Here is a 12,500-nt window from a genome sequence, read left to right on the forward strand (position 1 = left end):
GGGCTGGGACTTATGCTCACGTTAGCATCCCGGATGGGCCTTCTTCCCGTACTGTGCGGTACACGCACGGAGCGTTTTCGTTTCGTTTCCGTGCGCGCACACACACACGCACGCGCGCGCTGCTCCTTTTCACGCAAAAAAAACTGCATTTATTTAAAGTTATTACCCGTTATATTTTACGAGATGTCATAGGGAAAAGAAAGTAAGCAAAGACGTCACCAAAATGAGTCATTCCGAGAGAACATGGACAGCATCAGTGTCATGCGTGAACCAACGGTCATGGCCGACAACCGGGGGATGGGAGGGGAGTTAGGACGGTGGGGGAGGGAGAGAGGGTGAACGTGGAGGAGGGGGTAAGGGAGAAGGGGAGGGGAAGGGCAGTGGAGGGTCGGGAGGGGGACTTCCCATCCCGTCCTCTTCCCACAGATTCTGGTTGTTGCTAAGTCAACTCTTTAACTCCGTTTGACGGCGAGTTTAACGTCCATTTCTATTGCTTCTCGTCCGAGAAATACATACCTCTCCCAAGCGCCATTGTCATTATCACATAGATGGAGTTTATGCCCACGGAGCCTTTCATGTGATGCCCACCTGCCTCTGATATTGCATAACGAGGAGGATGAGAAAGCAAGGGTAAAGGGTTATTCACCAGGGCTTAGGGTGGAATAGCCAAGGAGAAACATGTCGTGTGGCACAGGTTCTTGTGTGTTAATATTTCAGCATTTTGTCCAAAGATAGGCTGGGATTGCGGTGGTTACCTGAATTATTTCGTTCTCTCCACACTTCCTCTGCCTGTCCATCTCTATTTCTCTTTTTCTCCCCCCCTTCCTCCCTATTCTCTCTCTCTCTCTCTCTCTCTCTCTCTCTCTCTCTCTCTCTCTCTCTCTCTCTCTCTCTGCGATGTATGCGTGTTTGTATGTGTGTGCGTCCGCGTGTGTGTGTGTGTGTGTGTGCGTGTGCTTTATATGTATATGAGAGAGCGCTTACTATACATGCATGTTTTTCATCCTTACTACCCGTCCGTCTGTCGGTTCGTCATTATACATAGACGCAAGCAGGAGAAACCTTAATCGGGTATGTCTATCGTGGTTTTACTGGCCTGCTGTCTACCTCAACCTTTATGGTCATCTGACTTCTGTGACCTTGGTCAGTGTGCATAGCGACTCATTGAAGAGTTATTCATGATTAGACGACACAAAATGTGTCTCAGAAGATGCTATATGGGAAAACAACAGTCGGTTAGTAATTAAGGAAGATATAATAGCAAGTATAGTATTGCCAATACCTTTCAAAATAAACAGTTGTCAAGACGCATATAGTCATTTTAAGGAGAGTGTATTGTAATTGTCAAGAAAGCCAAGAGAAAAATTATTTTGCAACGGGAGGAGAGCAGCTGACCCCCGAGAAAACATGTGAGCATCAAAGTGGGTCATCGAGGCATAGCTTACAAAGAAAATCCCTTTTGAGTGTTGAATTTCTTGTTGTTTGTTTCTCTGTTGTTATTGTTATTGTGTCCGTTGTCTGTTGGCGTCCGAGTTTCGACTTTGGCCTCGTCAGGTAAAGGTTTCGTCGACCTACACTTGTTTACCGAGGAGCGAGCGAGCTTTTAGCGCGAGCATCAGCAGAAAGACGATGAGTAAGGCAGAGGAGAAGAGAAGGTAACAACACGCTAATAACCCTTCTCTTGCAACACTTCGTGGTCCTATGCAACATTTTGCTCTTGCAAGATCATTCTTTGTGTAACCATATATATAGATATAGACATAGACACACACACGTATATAGTTATTTTCTTACAATATACACACCTCACATGCATATTATTTTACAGCCATACTTAACAGCCTTCAATTTTTAAGCAGTGTTCGAGCTGTGTGTATCAACATCCTTTTTTTTTGTTTTCCGATCTTACAAGGAAAAGAGAGAATGATAATATTTTCCAATTTTTCCTTATTAGCACTACCACCGCATATACGGGAAGAAAAAAAAATGAAATCATATTTCAAAATATTCACTAAACCATTATAAGTTCGAAAAAAAATAATTGTTGAGATTACCCCCATCCTTTTTTCACAGACGAAGAAATCGGGAGGAAGGGAGGGATGTCAACAGCGTGTAAAACAGCCTACGGGCGAACGTGCTTTGCGTGTCCGTTCTCGCTTCCATGGCAGGCCTCTGAGCGACCTGCCTTGATCTCACCCCCTTTTCCCCGAGTACAGGGAAGGAGGATGATAAAGGGGAGGGGGGGGGGCAGGTTGTTGTAGGGGAGAGAGGGTCGTGTGTGTGTGGTTAGAAAAAAAAGGTCAAAGAGGAGGACCTGTTTGGGAGACTGGAAGAATGAAAGAGACAGGCCGGATTAAAAAAAAAAAAAAAAAAAAAAAATATATATATATATATATATATATATATATTATTAATATATACTGTAGGTAGATATTACACCCAATTTACGAATAGCGCATTTTATTTATTCATCCTTGGAATAAAAAAAAAAAATCCGAACTTCAACCGCGTCTAATGAAGCAAATAATCAAGAATGGAAGGCAGGCTGGCCGAAACGTGTCTTGCGATTACGAAGAGAAAGGTTGAGAGTGTCTGCTTCGATATATAGTCCCGGGCTGAGACTGCACCGATCGCCCTGATATGTTTAATTTGCCATTATCCTGAGAAAATAAAGGATTCCGGGGGGCTTAATATATCATACCGTGGTACCTTTCCATTCGATTAGGTTGGATTCAGACCTAAGAATCCAGTAAAAAAAAAAAAAAAAAAAAACGAAACAAAACTAATAGCTGATAGATTGCCCTAGTATAGCTATTGTCAAATCCAGTCGATATCGTGAAATGACATATTTTATACAATTTATGAAAGAGAAACGATCAGAGTTGTCGTAGCTCACAGGTTTCGTTAACCAAAATGTGACCAATCAGCGGGAGATCTGTACGTTTTTGAAAACTCAAGCGACATTCGGAAGCTCGATAGGTCCCTATGTCGTGAGATTTACTTACGGTAGAGGTTAGGTAATTCCTGGTTTGAACTGTAATTGTACCGAGTTGCGTTGTATAATCTAGTGTTATTTTAGTGATACAATTATGTATCGTGTAAAAACTATATAAAGGTTGAGAGAATGAAAAAAAAGTGTTATATTACAGTACGGAGATAGGCGGTACTATAGGTATACCACGATAAAGGAGAGAAGGGTATGGTATCTACTTGAAAAAAAATAATAATAATAATAAAAAAAAAACTCAAATTAAATCAGGGACGGAGAGAGAAACAGCCAAAAGACGTGAAAACTAATACTGAAAACAAGTTTGGAGAGGATGCGTTCGTGTGTGTGTGCGCGCGCATGTCCTTGCCTGTGTTTGAGTGTACACTCACCGAAACCCTATTAGCTTCAAACTAACGCCTTTATCCGACGACTGCAAGGCAGAATGCGGGAGAGGAATTCACATTTCTTTGCTAGATATCTTGAAATTGCGGTGTTGTAAATCGTGTAGATTTTGTGTACTGTGATAACACATGGTGCCATTTATCGACAAAACAGAATAAAAATACGTTTGTGTCGCGAGACGTTTACCTCTTCATTATGGTTGTTGTCTTTGATTATCTTGCATTTTTTTCGGTGTTTGTTTAGAACAATTTTAGGTAAAGATGTAAGACTTTTGCTGTGTCTTGTCTCTTTGGAGGACATTTATCTCTTGGTAAATAAGTAGCTTAAAGTATTTCAATTTAAATATTGTTATCGATGGAAAATAAGATAGGGTGTGCGTGCGTGCGAGAGAGAGAGAGAGAGAGAGGAGAGAAAGGGAGAGAGAGAAAAAAATTGTGCTGACTCCTTCGTAACATCTTCAGTGTCCCGGTTCTTTCCTCCTTAAGTAAGCAAAAAAATTCTGATTGTAACTGATAAACTGAATTTTTGTGAAAATTATGTAACAGTTCTGATAAGATACGTGTTCTATATATCGCTATGAATTTGATAAGACAACAGAATTTATCTTGTGCTCAATGATTCAAGATATTAAAAACCGAAATGTCTGTTGAGAGAATTAGATCTAGGAGAGGAAAGGATGGAGTGATAATTAGATGTTAGAGAGAAAATTATATAGAATGAAAGAAGGAAATGACTGCCAGTCTCCACACTTAATGTGGATTCCTGTGTGTTTTTGAAATTTTGATTGTGAGTGTTTGTATCTGTGTGTTTCGCATGTGGATCATTTTATATTATTATTTATGGATATTTATTATGTAAGTGTGTCGTATGTTTCTATATATTTGAGTACTACGTATGTGCATATTTAATACATATTTTACTTCATATACCTGAAATACATCGATGCCAGCGTGCTTAGTCATGGCATGTGCAGGAGAGCGAGGCCAAGGTTCAGCGTGTCTTTTTTTTTGTATCCTTGTGAGCTCGAGATAAATGCGAGTTATCACTGGTTATTTTGGCCCAGTTATCACTTCATCGTCAGGTTGTCTCTCTGCAATATTACTGATTCAGCCATTTTTTTTTTCTTTCTTCCTCCACACTGTTTCGTTGATGTTTTCTCTCTCTCTCTCTCTCTCTCTCTCTCTCTCTCTCTCTCTCTCTCTCTCTCTCTCTCTCTCTCTCTCTCTCTCTCTCTCTCTCTCATTTCCCCTCTTATTTGTTGTCTAATTACATTTTTCATGTTTGTTTAATTGTTTCATTTTTCGTAGGAGATGGATGGTTGAGAAAAAACATTGGAATATTTGTGTTGTATTTTACATTTTTGCAATGTTTTTAAACGGGTGGTTGAAATGTTTATGGATTGTTTTGATTGAAGAGAACTTTTTACAGTGTACTATTATCCTATTTAAATGTGAACAATTTAGCATTTTGATATACTAGTACATTATATATCTGTCAGTCTGTATATGAATTCATATATATATATATATATATATATATATATATATATATATATATATATATATATATATATATGTTTGTGTGTGCTCATAGATGGATGTGTGTGAGTATAAAACAAGTCCTGACTTCACATATTGCGCGTGACTACATGTTTGTCCTGTGCGATTATCGACTGTTTGTATTCAATCGCTGTTTTCTGTGTTTTGATCGCGTGAAATCTCAGAGGCGGTCGAAGGTTATTCTCTCTCTCTCTCTCTCTCTCTCTCTCTCTCTCTCTCTCTCTCTCTCTCTCTCTCTCTCTCTCTCTCTCTCTCTCTCAGTGTCAAAAGACATATCTGCGAATTGAGTACTGTTCGGGGAACGTACCTTGATACTCCACGGGACAAGTGTGTGTTTAGTGTTAAGCGTAATATTGAGGTCGTGAAGGAGTGAACATTCTACTGTGCGTGGTCTTAGGGTGGTCGTAGATGGCGAAAAGTAACTGGTCATATCAAAAGGTTTAGGGACGGCAACCCTTTCCCTACCAGCCTGTCTCCCTCGCATTTCTCTCTCTCTCTCTCTCTCTCTCTTCTTTCTTCTCTCTCTCTCTCTCTCTCTCTCTCTCTCTCTCTCTCTCTCTCTCTCTCTCTCTCTCTCTCTCTCTCTCTCTCTCTCTCTCTCTCTCTCTCTCTCTCTCTCTCTCTCTCTCCTCTCTCTCTCTCTCTCTCTCTCTCTCCCTCTCTCTCTTTGTGGAACGCCAAGTAGGTAATTCCATTTCTAAAATAAATCCACGCTCTTTACCATTCAGACATTTTCTCTCGAAAGCTCCACAGAGAAGAGAGTAAAATAAATAAAGATATGAATAATCTTACACTCTTATTCAATTCCCGTCACACACAGCGGTAAAATTAGACGCTGACGCAGAAGACCGTTACATAATTCCAAATTCAAGACGATCTACTTGGACGCGACGGTTTCATTTCTTAAGTTTTCGTAGTACGTTTCAATCTAGGTGCGTTTGCCGCTGTGACGTCATCGTTGTGGCGGCAACGTGGTATGGTCCGTTTTCTTTGCAGGATTCTGTACTTTCGCCAATGCCCGGTTCTTGGAATGTGATGCTGGGGTGGCGGTACAGGGAGGATTTTTATACGGATTAATGATTTTGTGAGTATGAGAGAGAGAGAGAAAGAGTAGGAAATAACAAAGTGAACGGAAAGGAATGGTATATAGAAAAAAGATCAACACGAAGAGAGAGAGAAGGAAATAAAAAAAAAAAGAGAGAGAGAAAGGTCAAATTTATTGGTAATGTGTTATTGATTTTATCGCGATCATTTTTTCTTTTCTTTTCTTTTCTTTTCTTTCTTTCTTTCTTTCCCCTGGTAATGCGTACATGTGTAAGTATGTTTGTCTGTAGCATTAACAAAGGATGCGTGCTCGGTGAACCCCACACTCATAATGCCTATTCTATAAGTGAAGTATAACTAGAGATCGAGTGCATTTTTTTTCTGGCATACATACCGATCAGCATACAGTGTGTGTGTGATGAGAATGACATAGAGAGAGAGAGAGAGAGAGAGAGGAAATAAAAAGATAATGAAAAGAAAGGCATATAAAAATATGAAGGGAAAGACAGAGAGGAAATAAAAAAAGATGATGAAAAGGAAAGGTATATAGAAACAGATAAACACAAAAGGGTAGAGAGAAAGGAAATAAAAAAAGGTAATGAAAAGGAATGGTGTATATATACACAGGTAAACACCAAGGGAGAGAGAGAGAAATGAGACGGTAGGAGCAGCTGTGAGTGTCCCGTGACACGTATATTAATGTTTGTTTATCACGTATCACACACACAGCCATATATATATATATATAGTTAGGTAGATATCTATCAATGTGTATCTATATCTGTCTCTTTCTATCGTACCATTTTAGTAGTCTGCCTATCCATTGCTCCCCCCTCCCCCTCTCTCTCTCTCTCTCTCTCTCTCTTCTCTCTCTCTCTCTCTCTCTCTCTCTCTCTCTCTCTCTCTCTCTCTAAAAGACACAGAAGGTCACAGTTCATTTATGAGTAATTGACTTTCTCTTTGTACTAGTTAAGGATGTTAATTGCATTACTTATCTCTCGTTACGGACGATATCATCGACCTTGTTAATGTTAAAAAGATATCACAAAGCGATTTGCAGTGACTTTCGATACATATTCAGAATACTGCCGGAAATCGGTTTCGTCGTATGGCCGTCACACCTCCAGCGTCATGGTTGTGATTCATTTAATAAAGATATAAGCATTTGGATGTAAAAAAAAAATCCATTTTAGCGTTTTTTCTTTTCTTATATAGAACATTCTTCACCTTGTAACTGAATATTTGAGCTTCAGTTGAGGTGTTTACAATAATGCCCTTTGATATTCTAGACAAGACGTTTCCAACATCTATAGACATTAGTTAATGCGAAGCCTCATTTACATGCATTTATTACCCATATGAAATATTTAGATATCTAGTTGCTATGTTCATATCATTTCATTTAATGCGAATAATGCAAAGCTTTTTAATGATGTAAATAGTGCCTGTACATGATGTTAAGAACGGACGTTTGGGAGATAATGAAAGTACGTTTCCAAGAACGCTCTGAGAGTGGCATTCTTTAGACAGGAAAAAACTGGTTACTCGTCTTGCGAAAGCAATGCGGCCTTAACACACAAGTTTAAAATAAGTGTATTGCATGCTCCTTGGTATCATGTAGTAGGCTGGGAGGGAGTAAGTGTGTGTGTGAGAGAGAGAGAGAGAGGGAGGTAGAGAGAATAAGTGATAGCACGAGAAACAGAGACAGAGACATAGGCCTTAAACGGAGAGAAGAAAAGAGAGATCGAAGAAGGAAAAAATAGATGAAGAAAAATCTAGTCTTGAGGATCCTGTCTTGGATAAGTATGAAACATTTTGCACACAATCAATTGGGGGCAAGTCATGACACTCTTAGCTGCTCACGTGACGAAAGCTCCACCCTAAATGCAATATTAGGGAGGGAGGGGGGGGGAGGGGTAGACGCAAGGAAGAAGAAAGAGATCAGGAGGGGAAGAGGTGAGATATTAAGGGGAGAGGGAAAAGGGTCAGATTCTCAGGGGGGCGAGAGGGGGGCAGCTGTCAGGGAAAGAGAACAGTAAGAGATGTTACATTAGCGATAACAACTTTCACGTGCTTTGCCTTGACCAGGATATATATATATATATATATATATATATATATATATATATATATATATATATGTATGTTATATATATATATTATATATATATGTATATATATATATATATATATATATATATATATATATATATATATATATATATATATATATGTGTGTGTGTGTGTGTGTGTGTGTGTGTGTGTGTGTGTGTGTGCTTGTATGTGTGTGAGAAAGAGAGAGAGATTATTTACATGTATGTAGATGTATATATATATATAATATATATTATATATATATATGTGTGTGTGTGTGTGTGTGTGTGTGTGTGTGTGTATATATACATATGTCTATTTTTACACACAGAGATGTGTGTATAAATGTGTTTGTGTTTGCCCGCGCGTGCGCGTATGTTCGTGTATTCGTGTCACTTGCATTTCGGAGAGGGTCGTTGAACTATCGACATCGTTTCAATTTAACGACATGAATATGCATTAGTAGCTTCGCATTTCGCCATCAGTATCGTAACTCTTAATCTTACTTTTCAGCTCACCATCGCGATTCGCTTCTGCCACCATCACCATTCAAAGCGCGTTGTCTTCTGTTTTATCCTCATCTTCGCCATCACTCACACCCACCTTCCACATGTTCTGTACTGTCATTCACCTTCTTTCTCTTTTATGCATCACCATCATCATATATATAAGTGTGTGTGTGTCTGTGTCTGTATGTTTGCGTATTAAAAATGTATAATTATATATATACATATATGTATGTATGTGTGTGTGTATATGTACACACACACACGTGTGCGTATACATATACATGCACACATATATATGTATATGTACACACACACACACACACACACACACACACACACACACACACACACACACACACACACACACACACACACACACACACACACACACCAGTCCCATCTACCATCCCCTGTTCCTCACTATTCCCCCCCCCCTCTCTCTCTCTCTCTCTCTCTCTCTCTCTCTCTCTCTCTCTCTCTCTCTCTCTCTCTCTCTCTCTCTCTCTCTCTCTCTCTCTCTCTCTCTCTCTCTCTTTCTCTCCCTTTCCCTCTAATTCCAATTCGTCGAAATTAATTCCAAGAAATTAATGCTTGCAGTATTCTTGTCTCGCTTGGGCCAAATAGTAAGACAAAAGGGGCGGGTTGCATCATCATTTTCGCCCCCTGACCTTTTTGCGGATGGTGAGGTGGGGGGGTGGGGGTGATGGTGAAGAGGGTGGTGATGGGGGGGGTGAGGTGATGGTGAAGAGGGTGGTGATGGGGGGGAAGGGAGAAGTTAGGGATGGTGGTGATGGGGGGAGAGGAAGGATGGAGGGGGAGGGAGAGGGGGGATGGTGGTGATGGGGGGGAAGAGGGAGAGATGGTGGTGATGGGGATAATGAAGATAGTTTACGATGTTGGGGTTGTCATGATGGGGTTGGTGATGATTATCTATGGTAAAGAAAAGGGCAATGATGGTGATGATTATTATCCTTATAATTGTGACAGCTGTGCATTCATAGATAGCGGTGATGATAATGATGGTAAACAATGCAAAAAAGAAAGAAAGAAAGAAAAACGAAGAGAGAATAAAGAAAACGGGGAGAAAATGGAGTAGCAGAAAGGATTGACACAACGGTGGTTATACAGATGGTGTCTTAAAAGCTACTCCAGCTGCAACCACTCCTTTATCAGGATGAGGATGGTGGTGGTGATGAAGGTGGTGCTTCGATAGTGAATGTGGTGATGGTGATAGTGGTGGTGGTGACGATGACAGTGATGGTGATTTAGGTGGTGAATGTGGTGATAGTTTTGATAGTGTTAAAGGTGATGGTGGTGGCAATGACAGTGATGATAATGATGATGTTTCGATAGTGAATTTGATGATAGTGGTGATGGTGGCGATGATAGTGATGAAGCTGATGTAGGTAATGAATGTGACGATAGTAGCGTCAAAGGTGATGGTGAGGGATGGTGATGTTAGCGATGGTGAAGATGCTGGTCGTGGTCATAGTAATGAAGACTGGTGATGAAGATGATGGTGGTGGTGATGATGATGGAGTCACACCAGGTGGGGCGTTGCTTCTTACACTAAGTATTACGATTATTTCAGCGAACGCGTTAACTTCTCACGATGAGTTAGTTGGGTGTAGGCGGGAGAGGACGAAAGGGAGAGAAGAAAGAAGGGAAGGATGGGGAGGAAGAAGGGGGGGAGAAAGAGAGAAGGAAAGAGGGAGAGAGAGGGGGAGACGGGGAAAAGGAAGTAGGGAAAGAGGAAGAGGGAGAGAGGGGGGAGAATGGGAAAAGGAAGATTGGAAGGAGGAAGAGGGAGAGAAGAAAGAAGGGAAGGATGGAAAGGAAGAGGGGAGAAAGAGAGAAGGAAGGAGGGAAGGAGGGAGAAGGAAGAAGGGAAGGATGGAGAGGAAGAGGGGGGGGGGGGGAGAACGAGAGAAGGAAGGAGGGAGAAGGAAGAAGGGAAGAATGGAGAGGGAGAGAGAAAGGGGGGGGGGGGAGGCACGTACATATAAAGGCAACACAGACGCACACGGACGCATACACTCAAGCAGGCAAACTTACAACAGAAAGCATGATCGTATGTGGGCGCACGCACGCACCTAAATACGTACATACATACACCAGCATAAACATTCACATGCCCACACATGCAGCAGATGATGAGTAGGAAAAGAAAGAGAAAAAAATAGAACAGGAGGAGGTACGTGTGTGTGTGTGTGTGTGTGTGTGTGTGTGTGTGTGTGTGTGTGTGTGTGTAGAGAGTGAGTGAGTGAGTGAGATAGAGTGGATGCGAAAAGGGGGTGGAGGGATTGTAAGAAAGAAAAAAAGGAGGGACGAAGAGGATAAGAAGAAAATTATATATATAAAATTGAGAGATATATGTAAACTGAGGCACGTAATACGTTTCCTTCACACACTTAAATCCAAACACATCTCGAGAAATGTAAATAGTGAACAAAAGTGTTAACACACTCACATTCATATATATTTATTGTTGTGTGTGTGTGTGTGTGTATATATATATATATATATTATATATATATATATATATATATATATATTATATATATATATATATACCTGGATTGTGTGTGTGCATATATATATATATATATATATATATATGTATCATATATTTACATTCATATATGCATTTATATATACATTTATCTATCTATCTATCTTTATGTATGTGTTTATATATATATATATATATATATATATATATATATATATATATATATATATATATATATATATATATGTACCTATACAAACACACATGCATGCATACACATATACATTAACGCACACACGTGTTCGTGTATGTGTATGGATGTGTGAATGCGTCATACATTATGCAAATAATTCAAGCGAGCACAGAAGTTCTTATGTGTCGTCGGTTAGCCCAATTTTGTTTGCATGTTGATACCGCGTTACATCAATCCATAAATCCCAGACAGAAATCCGCAGTGCTCATGGCATCTCGGAACGTAAACACGGGAAGTGGATACTGGCCAGGGAACGTTCCTGTTCTTGGTATTTACTTTGTTATATTCATGTGTGTGGCTCTTGTGTTATTATTCTTTGTTGCGAGAGCTACTGTTTCTATTGTTGTTTATTATTATTGTTGCTTGTTACTCTTATCATATTATCGTTGTGATAGTTTTTATGTTTCTTATCGTGGTAATTCGTTTCGGACGCTTGTTGACTATTTGTATTTAAAGAGAGAGAGAGAGAGAGAGAGTGTGTCAGGGGGAGAAAATAAAAAGAGTACAGAAGGGTTCCGAGGGGACTAGAGCCTCCAGAACCTCTCTGTCCCCTCGCCTTATCTCGCCAACCCAGGGCGCTCTCGAATCCTTCACATGAGAAAAGAAACAGAAGCTTACCGTGGTACAGTTATTTAATTTCCCGTGTCTATTTCTCCTTTCCAGTTCCACCACAATAAGTGCCTTTTGAAAACCTTCCATGGCAGATACAGTTTCCAAAAAGTGTTTATAGCATTTTATGGCCTGAGAAAATGGTCACATAGACTCATCATTCCAACTGCCAAGCATCAGGAAAACATTCCCAATTCTGCCAAATGGTAACGTAAATCAGGAATAATAAGTTCAAAGAGGGCGTTGCATCTGTGATTCATTTTGTACAAAGTTAGCGAGATGGATTCCCGCAGCCAGTCCACGGGACCCACCACTCCCACACACGTCCGCCCACGTTTCGACCCCTCCACGACGCCCATGGGGGCCCCAGGTGGGACCATGGGCGGTCTGCACGCCCAGGGTAGGGTAGGCGGTCTCCAGCCGCAAGGAGGCGTCGTCGGGCCTACGGTCGGCGTGGCGGGAGGTCCCTTCGCGGGCGGCTACGGGCGCTGGGTCCCGGGGGATCGCGGCGGGGGCAGGCGTGTGGCGG

The 12,500-nt window shown here is 40.8% G+C and overlaps 1 protein-coding gene across 5 annotated transcripts in view; it reads left to right on the top strand.

The window, feature by feature from the left end:
- The window catches only part of LOC119578716 (5'-AMP-activated protein kinase subunit gamma-2-like), a 214,802-nt gene that overhangs the window by 30,359 nt on the left and 171,943 nt on the right, over window positions 1–12,500 (top strand). For 4 of the 5 annotated variants that reach the window (XM_037926311.1, XM_037926309.1, XM_037926310.1 and 1 more), the window contains exon 2: window positions 12,026–12,500. This exon is cut by the window's right edge and continues 850 nt beyond it. The exons of the other annotated variant lie outside the window; for it this stretch is intronic. The gene's annotated coding sequence lies outside the window, so the exon portion shown is untranslated. The remainder of the gene's footprint in view (window positions 1–12,025) is intronic. 5 annotated transcript variants of the gene reach the window in all.

The sequence above is a fragment of the Penaeus monodon genome, chromosome 11, assembly GCF_015228065.2.
Source record: "Penaeus monodon isolate SGIC_2016 chromosome 11, NSTDA_Pmon_1, whole genome shotgun sequence".
NCBI classification, from domain to species: Eukaryota; Metazoa; Arthropoda; class Malacostraca; order Decapoda; family Penaeidae; genus Penaeus; species Penaeus monodon.